Raw genomic sequence first — 18,952 nt, 5'->3', positions numbered from 1 at the left:
AAAACAAGGAATTTTATATATATTTTATATATATACATATACACGTATATATTTCATATATACATATATATTTTATATACATATATATTTTATATATATACATATATATTATATATACATATATATTTTATATATATTATATACATATATTTTATATCTATACATATATAATATATACATATATATTTTTTATATATACATATATTATATATACATATATATTTTATATATACATATATTATATATACATATATATTTTATATATATACATATATATTATATATACATATATATTTTATATATACATATATATTATATATACATATATATTTTATATATACACATATATATTATATATACATATATATTTTATATATACACATATATATTATATATACATATATATTTTATATATACACATATATATGCTATATACATATATATTTTATATATATACATATATATTATATATACATATATATTTTATATATATACATATATATTATATATACATATATATTTTATATATACATATATATTATATATACATATATATTTTATATATATACATATATATTATATATACATATATATTTTATATATATACATATATATTATATATACATATATATTTTATATATATACATATATTATATATACATATATATTTTATATATATACATATATACATATATATTTTATATATATACATATATGTTTTATATATACATATATATTATATATACATATATGTTTTATATATACATATATTATATATACATATATATTTTATATATATACATATATTATATATACATATATATTGTATATATAATATATTATATATACATATATATTGTATATATATACATATATTATATATACATATATAGTTTATATATACATATATATTATATATACATATATAGTTTATATATATACATATATTATATATACATATATAGTTTATATATATACATATATATTATATATACATATATAGTTTATATATATACATATATATTATATATTTTATATATATACAATATATATGTGTGTGTATATATATATATTTACCTCATTCTGCGCCTCCTATGTTGAAATTTAGGCCATGTTCAAAAGGCCTTTCAAAGTGATGAAGAAAGAGTATTGTCCTTTTCCAGAAAGGAAAAAAAAACTGAGCTGTTAAAACAAAAAAGTTAGTCTTACTAAAATCTTAAAAAGAAAGATTTGGGCTGGGCGCGGTGACTCACGCTTGTAATCCCAGCACTTTGGGAGGCCAAGGAGGGCGGGTCACCTAAGGTCAGGAGTTCGAGACCAGCCTCAACATGGAGAAACCCCGTCTCTACTAAAAATACAAAAATTAGCCAGGCGTGGTGATGCATGCTTGTAATCCCAGCTATTCAGGAGGCTGAGGCAGGATAATTGCTTGAACCTGGGAGGCAGAGGTTGTGGTGAGCCAAGATCGCACCATTGCACTCCAGCCTGGTCAACAAGGCGAAACTCTGTCTAAAAAAAAAAAAGAAGAAAGAAAGAAAGAAAGATTTGGCAAGGATCAATTACCGGTAAAATGGAAGGGTCCCTTTTAGGTATTGTTAAGTACATCCATTGCTGTTGAACTTCACAGAGTTACTAGATGGTTATACCTGTGCAGATTTAAGTATTTCTTATAAGTACCCTGTATTAATTTGTTCTCATGCTTCTCATAAAGACATACCTGAGAATGAGTCACTTATAAAGGAAAGAGGTTTAATTGACTCACAGTTCAGCATAGCTGGAGAGGCCTCAGGAAACTTACAGTCATGGTGGAAGGGGAAGCAAGCACGCCCTCCTTTACATGGTGGCAGGAGAGAGAAAAATGAGAGCCAAGTGAATGGGGAAGCCCCTTATGAAATCATCAGGTCTCGTGAGAACTTATAACCACGGGAACAGGAAGGGAGAAACTGCTTCTGTGATTATGTTTTCTCCACCTGGTCCATCCCACAACACATGGGGATTAAGGAAACTATAATTCAAGATGAGATTTGGGTGGGGACACAGCCAAACCAGATCATTCTGCTGCTGGCCCCTCTCAAATCTTATGTCCTTACAATTTAAAACACAATCATTCCCTTCCAACAGAATTCTTAACTCATTTCAGCATTAACTCAAAAGTCCAAGTCCAAAGTCTCATCTCAGAGAAGGCAAGTCCCTTCCACCTATGAGTCTGTAAAACCAAAAGCAAGTTAGTTACTTCCTAGATACAATGTGGGTACAGGCATTGGGTAAATACATGGCAGAAGGGAAGAAAACACATTCTTCTTCATATGGCAGCAGGAAGGAGAAGTGCCGCCCCAAAGGGGGAAAAGCCCCTATAAAACCATCAGATCTTTTGAGAACTCACTCACTATCACAAAAACTGTAGCCTGGAGGTAACTGTCCCCATAATTCAATTATGTCCCACAGAGTTCCTCCCACATGTGGAGATTGTGGGAACTATAATTCAAGATGAGATTTGGGTAGAGGCACAGCAAAATTATATCATTTTGCCCCAGCCCCTCCCAAATCTCATGTCCTCACATATCAAAACACAATAATGCCTTCCCAGCATACCCCAATTTCTTAACTCATTTCAGCATTAACCCATAAGTCTAAGTCCAAAGTCTCATCTGAGACAAGGCACGTTACCTCCCCCATCATCCTGTAAAATCAAAAGCAAGTTAGTTACTTCCTAGATACAATGGGGGTATAGGTATTGGGTAAATTAATCCATTCCAAATGAGAGAAATTGGCCAAAACAAAGGGCTACAGTCCTCATGCAAGTCCAAAATTCAATAAGACAGTCATTAAACCTTATTATTCCAAAATGATCTCCTTTAACTTTATGTCTCACATCCAGGTCACACTAATGCAAGAGGTGGGCTCCTACAGCCTTGGGCAGCTCCACCTCTGTGTCTTTTCAGTTTACAGACTTCCTCTCGGCTGCTTTCATGGGCTGGCATTGAGTATCTGTAACTTCTTCAGGAACACAGCACAAGCTGTCAGTAGATATACCATTTTGGGTTCTGAAGGACGGTGGCCCTCTTCTCACAGCTCTCCTTGGCAGTGTCCCAGTGGAGACTCTGTGTGGGGGATCAAACCCACATTTCCTTTCTGCACTGCCCTAGCAGAGGTTCCCCATGAGGGCTTCACTCGTGCAATACACCTCTGCCTAGACATCCAGGCATGTCCATACATTCTCTTAAATCTAGGCGGAGGTTTCCAAACCTCAATTTTTGTCTTCTGTGCACCTTCAGGACCAATACCACATGGAAGCTGCCAAGACTTGGGGCTTGCACCCTCTGAAGCCATGGTCTGAGCTGTACCTTGTCCCTTTTTAGCCATGGCTGGAGTGGCTGGGACACAGGGCATCAAGTCCCGAGGCTTCACACAGCAGGGGGACCCTGGACCCAGCCCACTAAACCATTTTTTCCACCTAGGCCTGTGAGGTTATGAAGTGAGAGCCTGCCACAAAGGTCTCTGACATGCCCTGGAGACATTTTCCCCATTGTCCTTGCAACTAGCATTTGGCTCCTTGTTACTTATGAAAATTTATGCTACTGGATTAAATTTCTCCCCAGAAAAATGAGGTTTTCTTTTCTACTGCATTTTCACGATGCAAATTTTTTCAAAATTTTATGCTCTGCTTCCTCTGGAACTCTTTGCTGCTTAGAAATTTCTTCTGCCAGATACCCTAAATCATCTCTCTCAAGTTCAAAGTTTCATAAATCTCTAGGGTAGGAACAAAATTCTGCCAGTCTCTTTGCATATCAAGAGTGACCTTTACTCCAGTTCCCAACAAGTTCCTCATCTCCATCTGAGACTACCTCAGCCTGGCCTTCATTGTACATATCACTATCAACATTTTGGTCAAAGCCTTTTAACAAGTCTCTAGGAAGTCTCTAGGAAGTTCAACAGCCTCTGCCTGTTACCCAGTTCCAAAGTTGCTTCCACATTTTCAGGTATCTTTACAGCAGTGCCCACTGCCCAGTACTAATTTACTGTATTACTCCATTCTCACATTGCTAATAAAGACATACCCAAGACTGGGCAATTTGTAAAGGAAAGAGGTTGAATTGACTCACCATTCAGCCTGGCTTGGGAGGCCTCAGGAAACATACAATCATGGTGGAAGTGGAAGCAAACATGTCCTTCTTTACATGGCAGCAGGAAGGAGAAGTGCTGAGCAAAAGGGGAAAAGCCCCTTATACAACCATCAGATCTCATGAGAACTCACTCACTATCACTAGAAAAGCATGGGGGTAACTGCCCCTATGATTTAATTACCTCCCCCCAGGTCCTTTCCATCACAAATGGGGATTGTGGGAACTAGAATTTAAGATGAGATTTGAATGGGGACACAGCCAAACCATATCATCCTCATAGACATAAGGGGAGGACACCATGACCTACACTTGTGAACTGTGAAAGACTTAAAACTATTAATTTACAAATGCATAGATAAATAACATCTATGGGCATGGGAACATTAATTTATCTCTTTCTTCTAATTGTAATTTCCTTGTTTATTTAATCTCTTAGTAAAGTTTACATCTTCTGGTTTCCACATAAAGACAATGCTGGCACAAGGATTCCAGCCTCTTCTGTCTTCTGACCTAGAGAATAAAAATATCCTGCCATTGGGCTCCTTATATCAGGTATCTAGAGACTTTTATTTCTCTAGTGCTAGGCAAGGTTTACACCCATAAAATCAGCAGGAAGCCCTTACAAAAGATGGACCTCCATGCTTCTGCAACCCCCTTAAGATTAAGGAGGAATATCTAATCTCTGAGGGAGGGAATGAGGCAGGACTTGTTTTCTGGTCAAAACATTGCTGATAAGAACATGATCTGGTCCAGACAGCATAAAGTAAAAAAACTAGCAGGAACCAGCAGAAGGTAACAAAAATGATCCCTAGCTGCTCTCATTGCTCATTAGCATAAGACGCTTTCACCATCACTACTACAGTTTCTAAACCTCATGGCAGTGACCCTGAGGTTTCCACTCTTTTTCATGGGAATGACCTGGAAGTTACCACCCCTTTCCTAAAAAGTTTAAAATGACCAGATCCTTAAGTTATATTCAATTTGAAAGTGGGGATAAGTGGTTATAAATACAGGTGACAAGAACCCATACATAGCTGGCTCTGGGCACATTGCCTATGAGTTTTCCCTGTTCAATAAAAGAGTGCTATCTGACATCACTAGCTGACCCTTGAAATTTTTCCTGGGCAAAGCCAAGAACCTTCCATGCTAAGCCTCAGTTTTGGAGCTGGCCTGTCCTGCATCACTTTTGACTTTGCAGGACATAAGTTTTCTGTTTCAATTAAAACTGGTGCTGCTGCCTGAAATCAGCCATTGACATTACGTAAAACAAATGAGCATTGCTATGTTCCCATTAAGCTTTATCTATGGACACAGAAGTTTGAATTTCACTTTCTTTTTATGTAGCACAAAATATTATTCTTTCTCTCTCTTTTTCATTTTATATCAAGGTATATCAATAACATAAGGTGGGGTTTTAATACGGTGTTTCCATTGAGGTATCCACAAGCCACCAAGTTCCACTGTATAAGAAATTTCAAAATCGGATCTTAAACATAAGGTAGAAATTGTAAAATACCTTTCCATATTATCAATCTTCTCATTAATTATTCAAGTAGAACCTGACTAGGGAAAGAGAGAAATTGTGTACACAGTTTTCTTTGGAGGAAGCTGTTGCCACAGTGTGTGGTGTGAGCGGCTGCCATCTCCTCCTACTCAAGCTTAGGCTTGAGTACTTCAAGGTCCTTAAGGAAATATTTGGCTTTCGAGAGACACTAAGAGACCTGAAAGGTATTTATAAGACATTCTAAATTGGTGCCCAATTAGCACCTGAAGTTAGAGCTGCCTGTGGAAGCGGGATAGAGATGACTGTGCTAAGATTCACCACACTTCCAGAACCACAGGCTCCAGGATGCTCATATGTTTCCTGGGCTCATATGTAAGCCCATGGGAATAGAGAGCAGGCATAGAGTCATAATACGTCCTGCCCAGCCACTGAGGAGGGTTTAGAAAACCTCAAGACAAGAATTTGAGGATGAAGCCCTATGCCAAGGAAGAAGAGGGATCTGAAATAAAGATGAATTTCCTCAGTATAAAGGAAACTACTGGAGCAAACTAAAAAAAAAAGAAAAATTTCAAAGAACCCACAGATTTGCCACACAAATATCAATTCTAATCATGTGTATAGCTAGAGCCATCCAGCCAAATAAAACGAGTTCCACTGTATTATTTCCCTTTCTCTACCACGTTACAAATATGCAATACTAAATAACAGCTATGGAGTAGGAGAGGAGTTGAGGAGACAGACAGATGGAGAGAGAGAGAGAGAGGATCACTTCCTGTGAAGGCAGACTTCAGGCAAGCACAAGCTATAGGTAAAAGGGGGTGGAGTTTTATTCTGAAATTATTATTTGAAGGAAACATTCATTTACTTCAAATATTTGTTAGAAATATTAAAAACTGAGTGGTTTTTTAAACAGGAAAAATGACTGTATGATTATGCAATTACTGAAGGATGAGCTTGAAAAACATGTATGGAATCTGCTTACATTTCTTTTTTGGAAGGAGAAAGATTGTCTACATGTAACACAATTTATAGTAATGATGGTAGATAAAGTTGTGTTTTGTTATATTGTGTGAGTCATATTTGACATAACTATTACAGAAGGCAGGAAGGAAGTATAGGAATGGAAAAATGAGAAGAAGAATGAAAGGAAAGCATACAGAGGAATTTTCTTATTTTTTTTATTATACATGGATTTACACTGAGGACCAGAGGATTGACTTGTCCAAAGGTTCAGAATGTATCTAAAAGATCTATTCTATAGTCTACATTTCTCCATTCAGTTCCACATATATTGTATCCAGGATAGAACACACATCCCCTTATTCCCTTCTCCTATTATATTCCGATTTAGAATAATAATATTTAAAGGAACCTAGAGATAAATGTGTGGGAATTTGGACTTCCATTTTTTCTTTCCAATTTGCCCTGCGCCTCATAATTTTAAAACAATTCCAGTTGAAAATTCATCTGGGCGTCAATGAGCTATTAAATACAATCTAACTGTATCAGAAACTAATTATTCCAGCTGGCAACAAACTCAAATGTACCAAATTAATAGCTTGGTTCTTCCCAGGATCTATAGTACATTAGCAACAATGAGCATGATTATAAAAAATGTTGTTTGAGGGTATTGGAAAATTATCCCAATGAACACTGCTGTGATTATAATTATGAATTAAAATAATAGTAGTTCATCTGGGGAGTCAAAAGCTCTTTTCTGGTAATTTTTTATTATTGCAATCTGAGCTTAAAATTTTTCACCCAGAGCTGAAGCAGAGGGAAGAAAGGAACAGTTTATCAATAATAAACTAGGACATAAAATATAAGAATACACAGAGTGGAAGAACCAAATATATAATTACCAATAGATAAATTTAGAGAAAGAGAGAGAGAGAGAAAGGACTCCATATCTATAATCTATAGATTTAAATCAGCAGTAGATTGATAAAGAAATCTGATGTGATAAATGAACTAATAGGTCAAAAACTACTGGTCATTCAAATATTATTAAGGCACTATATTATCTTTTGTGCCAAGCTATGATACTATGCAAGTCAACAACAAAAAAAGATATAATGTTTTTACAACTAATCAACCTATAAGGAGAGTTAGAAAATATAAAACTCTATTGTTAAGGTCCTTAAGGAAATATTTGGTTCTGTAGAAAGCAGATAAAATGCTGTAGGAAATTTGAGGATAATATGAGCTAATTAAAGAGATTACAGAAGGCTGGCATAGTCAGAGAGAGCTTTTCAAATGTTGTCTAATTTAAAGCACTTTTATAGCACAAGAGCAAAACACTTTGCTCAGTAATTATACTTGGGAATTCTACAGGATCTGACATGGCCACTATTCCATTTTCACCCCTAATCTCATAAGAAGCATGTAATAAACCCATTGCACTGAATTTCACAAACACTACCCAGCCATTTATGTATGTGCACATATGCACATGCCTGTATGTAATATATATATAATATGATACAAAATGTATTACATATGATATATATGTAGCATATACTGTATTTATTAATATCTATCTATGTGTTGATTAAAATTTCTACAAGTGACTGGATAGGGTGATTGAATCCAAGTAAGTTTTACTAGTATTTTGTGCCTACTGTCGCTACTGATAATTTAACTTACGAATTCTGCTTAACTCATTGTTGGAGCAGCACATAACAGGTTAATTCCCCCATCTTCTCCCCTGGAATTCATCTTAATGCCTAAGTTATCAAAAGATGTTAGATATCTTTTTTTTTTTCTGAATCCCTGTTTCTCCTAACCCACATGATATTGGGATGAGGATAAATCAAAGAGCAGACACAGAAGGGCTTTATGACTTTGACACCTGCTATACACGTGTGCAAAAGAAATAGTGAAGAGCACATGCCAGACTCTGCCCCTCATAATAGCTGAACATTCCTATGTGCCAGGCTTGTTCTCCCACATTAGATGGATTATTTCATTTATTCCTTAAAAGACTATGAGGTTCTCATGATTATTATGTTCACAGCATAGGAGAAGAAACTAGAGTGTTACAAACACTAAATACAAGGACAAGGATACACAGGAAACAGTGTCAGTGCCAGGCTTCGAGTGAAAGTGATTTGTTTTATGCTATATCCTATGGTGGATACTTTGCAGATGGTGGGGACACAGATGTATGGGAATAGTGTTTCTCCTTTCTTGAGAAGGTCAGAATTTACTAGGGGAGGCAGATATGTAAATAAACAATATAGAATAAACATAGAGGGATAGAAGCCCAGATAAATAAGAATTTAATTCTGGAGCGTTCTCAAAAAATATTTTATGGGCAGACAACATTTTTTTGTGTGTGTCTTGGAAGAATTTTACCAAGGTGGTAAAAAAAAAGGAAAGCATTTCCCAAAAAGAGAGAAGTAGAGTGAAGTTTCATAGGTAGGGAGGAGCCAGATAAGCCTGTGAGTGGCAAACCTCCAGGCAGGTCAGAAAGAGGAGATGCTACAGAGACAGGGTTTCTCTATCTAAATTGTGGAAATTGAGCTTAGGAGAAAAGATTGGACTTTTATTGTGATTGTCGTATTGCTTGCAATACATTTGTAGTACAATGTATTTGCTTCCAAAGGTGTTCAAGTTGGGGTGGTGAAACCAGATCATACTTTCAATGAATGGAGCAAGACAGAATCTTGACATCCTCACCAGCTATGTGAACTTGAGCCCAATGGTTGAGGAAAAAAATTATCAGTGTGCTGTGCATGAATGCTATAGACCAAATGTTTTTCTCTCCTAAATTTATAGGTGGAAATTCTGATCCCCAATGTGGTGGTAAGAGGAGGTGCGGCCTATGGGAGATGGTTGGGTCACAAAGGTGGAGTTCTCATATTTAAGATTAATGCCCTTATAAAAGGGATCTCAGAAAGCTCCATCTCTGTTTTCCATGACATGAGGACCTAGTGAGAAGATGGTCATCTGAAACCCAGAAGGTGGCCCTCACTTACATCATACCATGCCAGCATCTCATGCCAGCATCCCTCATCTCAGCCTTCCAGATTCTAGATCTTGGGAAACATATCTGCTCTTCAGTTTATGGCACTTTTTTATAACAGCCTGAACACACTGAGATAACAAAGTCCCTGGGAAAACTGGCTGAGATATTGTGCATGATGGCATTGGGGGCTAAGTGATAGGAAATAGTAAAAATTGCTCCTAAGTTGCAGCACCAAGGGACCAAAGGAGAACTTGTAACTAAGGCCAAGAGCAGAACTGAGTGTAATCCTGAGGATTTGGTGGCTTCAGCTGTGTAAGGGGCTTCTTGATGTCAGAGTGGTAGGGCGTCATTCTCTCTTAGCAGCCTGGACACGGATTCCCAATTCTCTTTCTTTCACCAAATAGTCTTCCTACAGTAAGCTTCTAGGTGTAGAGAACCTACCAAGATCATACTGTGTCTTCCCTTTCTGGGCTCTAAAAGATACTTAGAGGCGCTTTTTTTTTCTTTCTTTTTTTATTTTGAAGGTGATGATCACAATGGGAAAAGAGCAGGTTATTAAAAAATGAACTATTTGAGAGAAAATAATTTCTACAGGAGACCTTACTCTTTCTGCCAATCCTATGTCCTTCATTCTCAGACAGCTGGATCATTAGATGAACCCTTGTCCTTCATTCTCAGACAGCTGGATCATTAGATGAGCCCTACTGGTTGACAAGTGTTGGTTTCATGTTAAGCCATTCTTCCAGCCCAAGTAGAGAAATGATTGTCCTCCTCATCCATTCTACTTCTGTTTTTCTGAGTCCCACTTGCTACTAACCAGATGCATGTAAACCTGAACTTCACTTTCTGTGTGGCCTTGCATGACCTCAAGGAAAGGTAAAATTTTGCTCTGTGTGGGCACTCAGTGCTCCTTTATCATAGTATCTCTCGCGTTGTGCTATATTATGAACTCCAGGAACAGACTGGCCAGGTTCAAAGTATTTCCACCACTTGCCACTGTGGGAGCCTGGGGTCAATACTCAGCAAACAAGAATTAGAATCAGATAGGTGATGATTGTAGAAATGACAGTTGAGTGATTTCAGTGACTGACTTCTTTGAGGTAAGTTTTCTTACCTGTCAAAGGTGGGCAATATCAAATTATTGCTTAGTGTTTTATTGTAGATTAACTGACTTCAACTTACATAGGACACTAAGCACATGGTGAGAGCTCAATACATATAAGAGATTACTCTGTCTGTATCTGATAAGTCTCTATTGGATTGTGAAGTATCTATCCCTGATACAGTGCTTCGCATAGAAAAGTTGTTAATGCACTTTTTAATTAAATTGCCCCTACTTTCCCATTTTATATGTTGACCCAACCGTAGATTGGGATCACCAACTGTTTTTTTCCTACTCTGGTCACAGATTCTCACCTGAATCACAGTTCTTTTTACAGTCCTAATGCCAACTGGGTTTTGCTTGGCTTGTTCTCTCACTCAAAACCTTTGTTTCTCCATAGTCCCAGATCCTTTTTTAGATCCATAAAATCAAATAAGCCGTGTGCTTTTTTCTACGACAGGATGTGGTTTAAAAAAACAGGTTTCATGAAATGCATATCAGATCACATGATTTCTGTAAGCACTGTGAGGTTTGAGTTTATTTTATGTAAGGTTCTCATTGCTGTTGTCATTTTACACTTTGTCACATTATAAGACAGGGTAGTGTTGCTGGTATTGAGACATCCTTCACTCATCAGAATAGTCAACCTCTTTTTTAAAAAATCTGAAACAAATTACTAGTTCAGTCACTGAAATCTCTCAGCCATAATTTCTCCAGTCACCACCTGTCTGGTTCTAACTCCTGTTTGCTGACTGGGTCTTTTTGTATCAACACTTCTGGAATTGGAAAGAGGTATTTATTGCTTCTCAGTCGCTTAGGCAAGAGCTTGATTTTGAGCCCACGTTTGCAGTAGACATAGTTCTTCCGATGCTAGCGTACTTCTGGCTAACTTCTCCTTCTTGGTAGCCCCATGTTGCTGGTAACCCAAATGTTGTCCATACAGAGTAGCTGGACAGAGGTTCAAACTGAAGCTGCTTCCAAGATGATGTTAAGAATTCAGCAGCAACATTTTATGTAGTTCTCAAGTAGACTTGTGTGGATGTGCCCCAGGGCCTCTAAAGTGTGAAAGGAAAATAAAAACCTGGGGTGCCAATTCACTATGCCAAAAGAAAAAAAATTAAGTTGAAAGCTGACTCATGCAAGAAACTGCCTTTTCTTGTACCTGAGCAGATGGCTACAGATAAAGCTACAGATAAAACAGATAGCTACAGATAAAGGCTAAATATCTCCATAGGTGAACATAGGTTCACCTTGTCTTGTATAAAGTGCCAATTTACTGAGCATAAATACATAACTGACTATCCCTCTACCTGCTCCTCTTCTCTTGCAAATTGTGGATCACTATTCCCTCCTTCTTTCCTCTTCTCTTGCAAATTGTGGATCACTATTCCCTCCTTCTTTCCTCTTTAAATTTTGAGGCCCTTGAAATCGTATCTGGAAAAACGCTCAGACCACAGACTGTTTTGCTGATTCCATGTTCATTTTTTTCAGGTATGAGATTAACTTTGGTAAAATACATTTTGATATGGATTGAGACCTGTCTCTAATACTTTTTGGTTTACAAATTGGTGACCAATGGAAGGGACTCTGAGTGGAAGTGGCCCTGACGTTTGACAAATCTCCTGTTGGTGTTTGGTACCAGCTTGGGCTATCTTTATTCCTCAAATCTATACAATAATTCACTGAGGTCCAGAAGCTCACACCTCCAGAAAAATCCTTGATCTCTCAAAATTTGGTTATGATCTAAGGTTTATGTTGCTGTGTAACTCCTTTTCTGGAGTTGTACTCGTTTCTAACAAAGAAGGCTGATTTTCCTGCTTCCATGACAACGGAAATGCTTTGTCTTGGAAATGCTCCTTAATGACTGAATGGTAAGATTAATATCTATCTGGTCTTAATTTCTCTTTATCATTTGAGTACTCTGTAATTCTTTTGCTTGGTTTTGTATTGCTAGTGTTTCAGTCTTTCTCCCATCAGATTTCACCAACTCTACCTGACTTGGTCACATCTGATGAGAATTCCAAATTATGGGGAACAAGGTCTCTGAATTGGTTAAAATTCCTCTCAGCTGCAAAGAAGAAGAAGAAGAAGAAGAAGAAGAAGAAGAAGAAGAAGAAGAAGAAGAAGAAGAAGAAGAGGAAGAGGAGGAAGAGGAAAAAGAAGAAGAAGAAGAAGAAGAAGAAGAAGAAGAAGAAGAAGAAGAAGAAGAAGAAGAAGAAGAAAAAGAAGAAGAAGAAAAGACCTATGCCCTTGGCCTACTTTCTTCCTTAAAAATTATTCTTTCATTCACTGTTCTTCCACCTTATGCCTCCTTCCCCTTTTGCCATCTTTGGTACCAAGTAAAAAAGCTTTTAATGACTTGGACCTCTTAAAAAACTCAGAAGAAGGGTACAACTTGCTCATTTTTGGAGTGATCTGCTTTCTTTGTGGAGTTTCAGGAGGCATGGGCAGATTCTTCTTAGTTCTAAAGCTCTTCTTTCTTGTTTTGCATCACCTGACGTCCTTGGCTTTGCGGGTACCAGATATTTCCTTGTACTGTGAGAGGATTTAACCTTAGCGTGTGTAATGGCAGACAAGGGCTACAATTTTAGGGGTGGCTGAGGACAGTTTATAGGAAATAGTAATTACTACAGAAGGCTACTTGTTTCTTTGGGCATTTAAATAAGAAAATAATGTATGCTTTCCTGGCCGTGTTCCTTAAAGGGCTGCACCCTAAAGTGAGTAATCTAATCAAGCTGTATTGGAAATACCACCTATCAAACTAAGTCACTTAAATAAAACTCTTTGTAAAGGAAATTTACATCTTTAAAGGAAATCTCCATTTTGTGAAGGCATGTCTGTCTCGGCACCTAATCACTAGAAACTTTAACTGGGTAGAAGTCAGTGGTTTAAAGTTTACATAACAGACAATGCCTTTGTTTAGATCTAAATCTGTACCATAGAGATGTACATTTTCTACCTTACTTCAACTGAGTCATATTTTTGGAGACGCAAATGTAGAGTTGCCTAATTAACAATTGTTCAGGATATGGAACAGATAACCAAGAGATTAATAGTCCAAAGTAAGGAAGAGAAAATATTTGAAAACTGGCAAAGAAAAAATTTTAAATATGTAAGAGCTGCCTCTGTCTTATTCTGTTCTGTGTATATGTTTACATGTCTCATATGGAAATAATATTTCTCTACCAGTTCTACGAAAGAGCTCTAACTAGTTAGATTAAAGAAAAGTAAGCCTTTATCAGACTAATAGAAGCTGGCTCAGAGGCCTTTCAATTCACATAACATAACATTAGTAATCTTTGGTATGATTAATTTGATAAATTTAGTCTCAAAGATCTTTCCAGCAATCTAAAATCTTAAAATAATGTTATGTTAAATTAAGTAATCCTAGGTTTTTCACTGGCAATTGGCATCACTAAGAGAATAGTAGGGGTGTAAGATGTCTTTTTAGTGAAGTTTATACAAAACATAAAGAAGTAGTATTTCATTATACATTATTTTTCCTAGTTTAGAGGACCTTTCTACTGGTGTTGAGTTAAAACCCACTGTCTTCATCCAACCATTTCCTTATAAACTGGTGAGTTTGTGTTAATGCCTCATGGCTAGAGTTCCAAAGCAAAAGCTATGAGATCTTTATTTGTATGAGTGTGTATGTGTGCTTAGTTGTGTTTATATGCATGTACATGTGTTTTGTTATTTGTTGTGGCACAAGGTACCAAATTGGCTTAAAAATAAAGGGGTACTCATAAATTAAGTAAATATGCTCAAATGCTTTTTAAATTCATGTGACTTAAGTAAAATTTTAATAAATAAGCTGGTTTTAAAAGTATCGGTAAAATAAAGTTATAAGTGTCTTCAGATTTTCAACATACATTATTGTTTAGATTTATTGCTCAAAAAATTTTATATTTATCTCTGCATTTGTGAGATATGAGACAGTTATTAAAACTACTCAACACCTCTAATTTCAGGAACTATCACAGAAGAGGTGGGAGTGAGAGATTGTAAGGGCCAATACTGAGAGATAAAATTAGTTCAGAGTTTCTCTATAAATTAAACATTAATACCAAGGGCACACTGATGCAAGACCAGCATCTGAGCCCCTGTGTCAGATTAATAAGGTTTTCTTGGAGAATCAACCACTCTTTAATTTAAAAAAGAATTGTAAGAGTTTATTAAAAGGTTTACAGAAATTTTATCTTGTGGTCAAAATAATTAAAATTTAATAGATTTGTTTATAAAATTTGAGAGACAGATAAATTGGCCTTATGCTGTCTTTCTTAGGACTTACTATTTAGGAAAGTAAGTTTCCTCTATCAAAAAACAAAAGTTTTTGGCTTTTTTAAATCTTTGAGTCATCACTTTGGCTAAATGAATGACTTATTTTACAGTGACCTGTGATCCTGTTTTGGGATATCAAGTGTTTTAAACTTATAATATTTGACAAACTTTCCAAAATCAGATTCCAAATTCAACCTTTTTGACTTCATTAATTTTTTGATATTATATCCCCTTAAGTTCAAATGAGACATATTTGGCTTATTTGGTCTAATAAAATCATACAGGAGGCATTGTCAAGTATGAAATTGTGGTTAACCTTCTTTGGACTATATATAAATGTGTTACTAATATGTGTTCCAAAATTTTATGAGATTTCTGTGATTCTAATATATCTTAGTATATGCCACCAATAGTAATTATGACTATATTGTGGTTATTATGTAAAATTGTTGAATGCAAAAGAAATAACCTAATTTCCATGTCAGTTGTGTCTTTAACCATGGCTGTTCTAAGACTTTTGTCATCCACAATTGTTATTTTACTTTGATCCTTTTGTAGGGCAGTTTATAATCAGCTACAGAATTCTGAGGAGTATTCTTAACTATAGATTTCTGATCAATTTAGGGATGTGCCATTGGAACAGAGACAGGAACTTTCAAGACTCTTATGGGGAGCTGACATATTCATAAGGTTTGCTGACTCAATATCAAGCAGAACAGGAGTTAATTGCATGAACTGAACTAATAGAAGTGAAAAATAATCTTTTATGACTTTTTGTTTAAAACATTTGCTGATTCTTTTTGTTTAGTTTTTCAATCAAGAAAACTTTCTCTTTTAAGCCATTTACAACTTTTAACAATTGATTAAAGTATACTCTTATGAGCAAAATTTGAAAATGCCTCCTTTATCTCAAGTAAATTTCTCCAAAATTTGAAAGTATTTTGTGAATATTCTTAGTTTATGACAAGTTATTTATTTTCATAAGTTAAATAAGAATCTGTTTTCATTTATAGCAGGGCATAATTGGAGACACTGGTTATTTCACTAAGACTTTGATTGGAAAGACATTTTCAAAAGATTGCCTTGAGAAAATGAGGCTGACCTATAGAGCTGATTAAAGTCCCTTGGAAAAACTGGCCCTATACCTTGTCCTTTACAGGGTCCTGACCTGTGGTAATAAAGAATGTCACTTTCTGACAGTCCCAGGAAGCCTAAGTTTTCTTGGACCTTGAAAAGAGACGAACTCACTCAATTCACACAATTATCTGCAGGCACAGATAAATCCTTAGCTGTGCTAATGGCTTTTAAAAAGTACTAGTCTTAGATTCCTTGTGTAACAGATTCCTGCAAAGCCAATTTAAAGAGAGAGAGAGAGAGAGACTATATGGCAAATGATTATTTTTGCTTTATGCAAATAATCAAGCCAAGGACTAAAACTTATTTTACAAATAAATTGGCCCTAATATGACTTTGTCTTTAATAAAATTGGAGAATCGGAGAAAGAAAAAATTGTGTTTCAAAATAAATTGTAGAACACCTGTTATTACATTGTAGCCTTGCCTAATTTTTTTTCTTCAATTTTAACTATTTTCTACAATTTGAACTGAACTCTGAATTTTTTCCTGGCTACAAGTCTCAGATAATATATTGATTATTTTCTTCTTTCTTTTTCTCATTTTCCCTGATTTGAAATCACTAAAAGTAAGCCATACTTTTCTTAAAGTCTTGCAAACTGAAGCTAGACAACTTAGGCTTTGGAAGAAAATAATAGCAACTTATTTATATACGTAAATCATTTTCATACCTGCCTACTGATATATGAACTTCAGAGTCCTATGGCCTATCTCAGTTTTCCAGGATTGTTCTCCCTTTGTGCTTATTGTTTTCTTTCTCTTTCCTTCCACTTTTTTTTTTCTTTTTGGGATGTGAGGCTTCACAACCTACTAAAAATGAGCTTTCTGAACAACGTGAGACCTCTCTGTCTAGGAATAAACCATCCTAGCCATGAGAAATCAGACAAAACCCGAGACCAGAGACTTGTTTTCTTCTAAAACGCTTTCTCTGGAAGACTTTGGAAAGAAAAGGGGTGAAATGCGAAAGGAAAATACAAAGTCAAGACCCCAATTTACTATGTCAAAAGGAAAAAAAAATAAACTGAAAACAGAGTCATGCAAGAAGCTGCCTTCCTTTTTGTTCCTAAGCAGGTAGCTACAGATAAAAGGTTAAATGTCTTCACAGGTAGCTACTCAAGTTTACCTTATCTTCTGTAAAGTGTTGATTTACTGAGTGTGAGACAAATATGTACTCAGCTCTTCCCCTGCCTACTCCCTTTCTCTTGCAACATGTGAATTACATACCCTTCCTCTTTCTTTCAGTCCATGTTTCCCCCTTAAATATCAAACCCTGCAAAGTCATCTTTGGAGAAAGGCACAGATCTGTGATTCCATGTTTATTTCTCCCAGGCGTGTGCTTAACCTTGGCAAAATAAACTTCTAAATTGATTGAGACTTGTCTCAGATACATTTTGGTTTACAAAAGAGACCAGAGCTAGTGTATACTTGGATGCTTTGTTACAGTCCCCTTATGTTTGTCTTCCCCTAAGAAGTTTTAGTAGTATTTCCAGAAACAATGTATGCAATGTATGTGTTTCTTTTGCTTTCTTCTTTTATTCTGTCATAAATATATGTGGCTTCTTTATGCAAATCATTTTTTTCTCAGCAATATAATTTTTTAAATCATTATTTGTACTTTTCATATGTTCAGTTATGTGAGACATAGAAAGTAAAACCTAATAATGCCAAACAGAAGTGTTATTTGCCAAAGAGAAACAGGATTACGCTGCTCACTACAGAGCAGCCTGTGGAAAGAAGCAAAAGGTGCTTATTAAATAATTATGCAAAGAGTTGGCTAAAACACGCATGCATTTGTCGGTAAATGAAGATATTAAAGGTTATGAGAAATAGCCATTTGTTTGTATAGAAATATTCATGTGCAGAGAAGAAATACAATAAACATAGAGTGACAAACAGAGAGTTAAAGATATGTCAGCATGGTTTAGCCAATGAAGATAAAATTCAGTGATTTCACGTTGTGGTGAGCATCAGTAGATTGGAACATCCACATAATTTAAATTGGCTTCTGGCAGAAGCGAAAAACAAAATGTTTACTGCCAAGCAGTGTTTGTTGCGAAGGACAGAGTGTGTTCCTAAAATCCACCATGTGCGGTTTCCTTGTGTGTCATTGGATATAGTGACGTGTAGCTCCAAGTCCTGCTCTGCGGATTAAATGAGAAACAGGTATGCCATGTGTTTAGGACATAGGAAGTGCCCTCTAGGTGTTAATTTTCTCCACATCATCATGCCAGAATTGATTTTTGGTCACAATAAGGCTGACCAACCCTCTCAAAATATGTTTGAGTCAGTGTAGTATAGTGGAAAGAATGCTTAATTCTGTCACCTACTGTGTGACCGGCTGTGTGATCTTTGACATGTTTTATAAAGCCTCTCTTACTTTTAGTTTCTTCATCTTTACATGGAGATTAGACACTTACTCTGACTTGCCATGAGAATTAACATTTAGGTAAGTGAGACACCTGGTAGAGTATCTGGAACTTGGTGGCAGCATTTTTTTATTGTTATGTTTATTGTGTTTACTATTTTTTTTCCTCAAAATTGAAGATACTCCTTCTCACAGAACACATTCTGAGTACCAATGTTTTCCACACCCTAGAATGTTTGTAAAGCTAAAATAATACACAACAACTACTAAACCATAAAAAACGTTATGCCTGACTTGTAAGACAAAGATTTATATGTCACTCCAAGGTTCCCTCTTTCTTTGTGCTCAGGAAGTAATTAGCGATCCTTTGGCAGAAACCACTCCTTCCCCAAATTCCATGACTCCCAAACCCTAATAGTTTTTATTACTGGCCCATGTTAAAAACGCTTAAACTTTTTTTTTTTTTTTTCAAA

This window comes from Pan paniscus, chromosome 12 (genome assembly GCF_029289425.2).
Source record: "Pan paniscus chromosome 12, NHGRI_mPanPan1-v2.0_pri, whole genome shotgun sequence".
NCBI classification, from domain to species: Eukaryota; Metazoa; Chordata; class Mammalia; order Primates; family Hominidae; genus Pan; species Pan paniscus.
The sequence above is the reverse complement of the archived record's forward strand: the minus strand, read 5'-3'. Positions refer to the sequence as shown.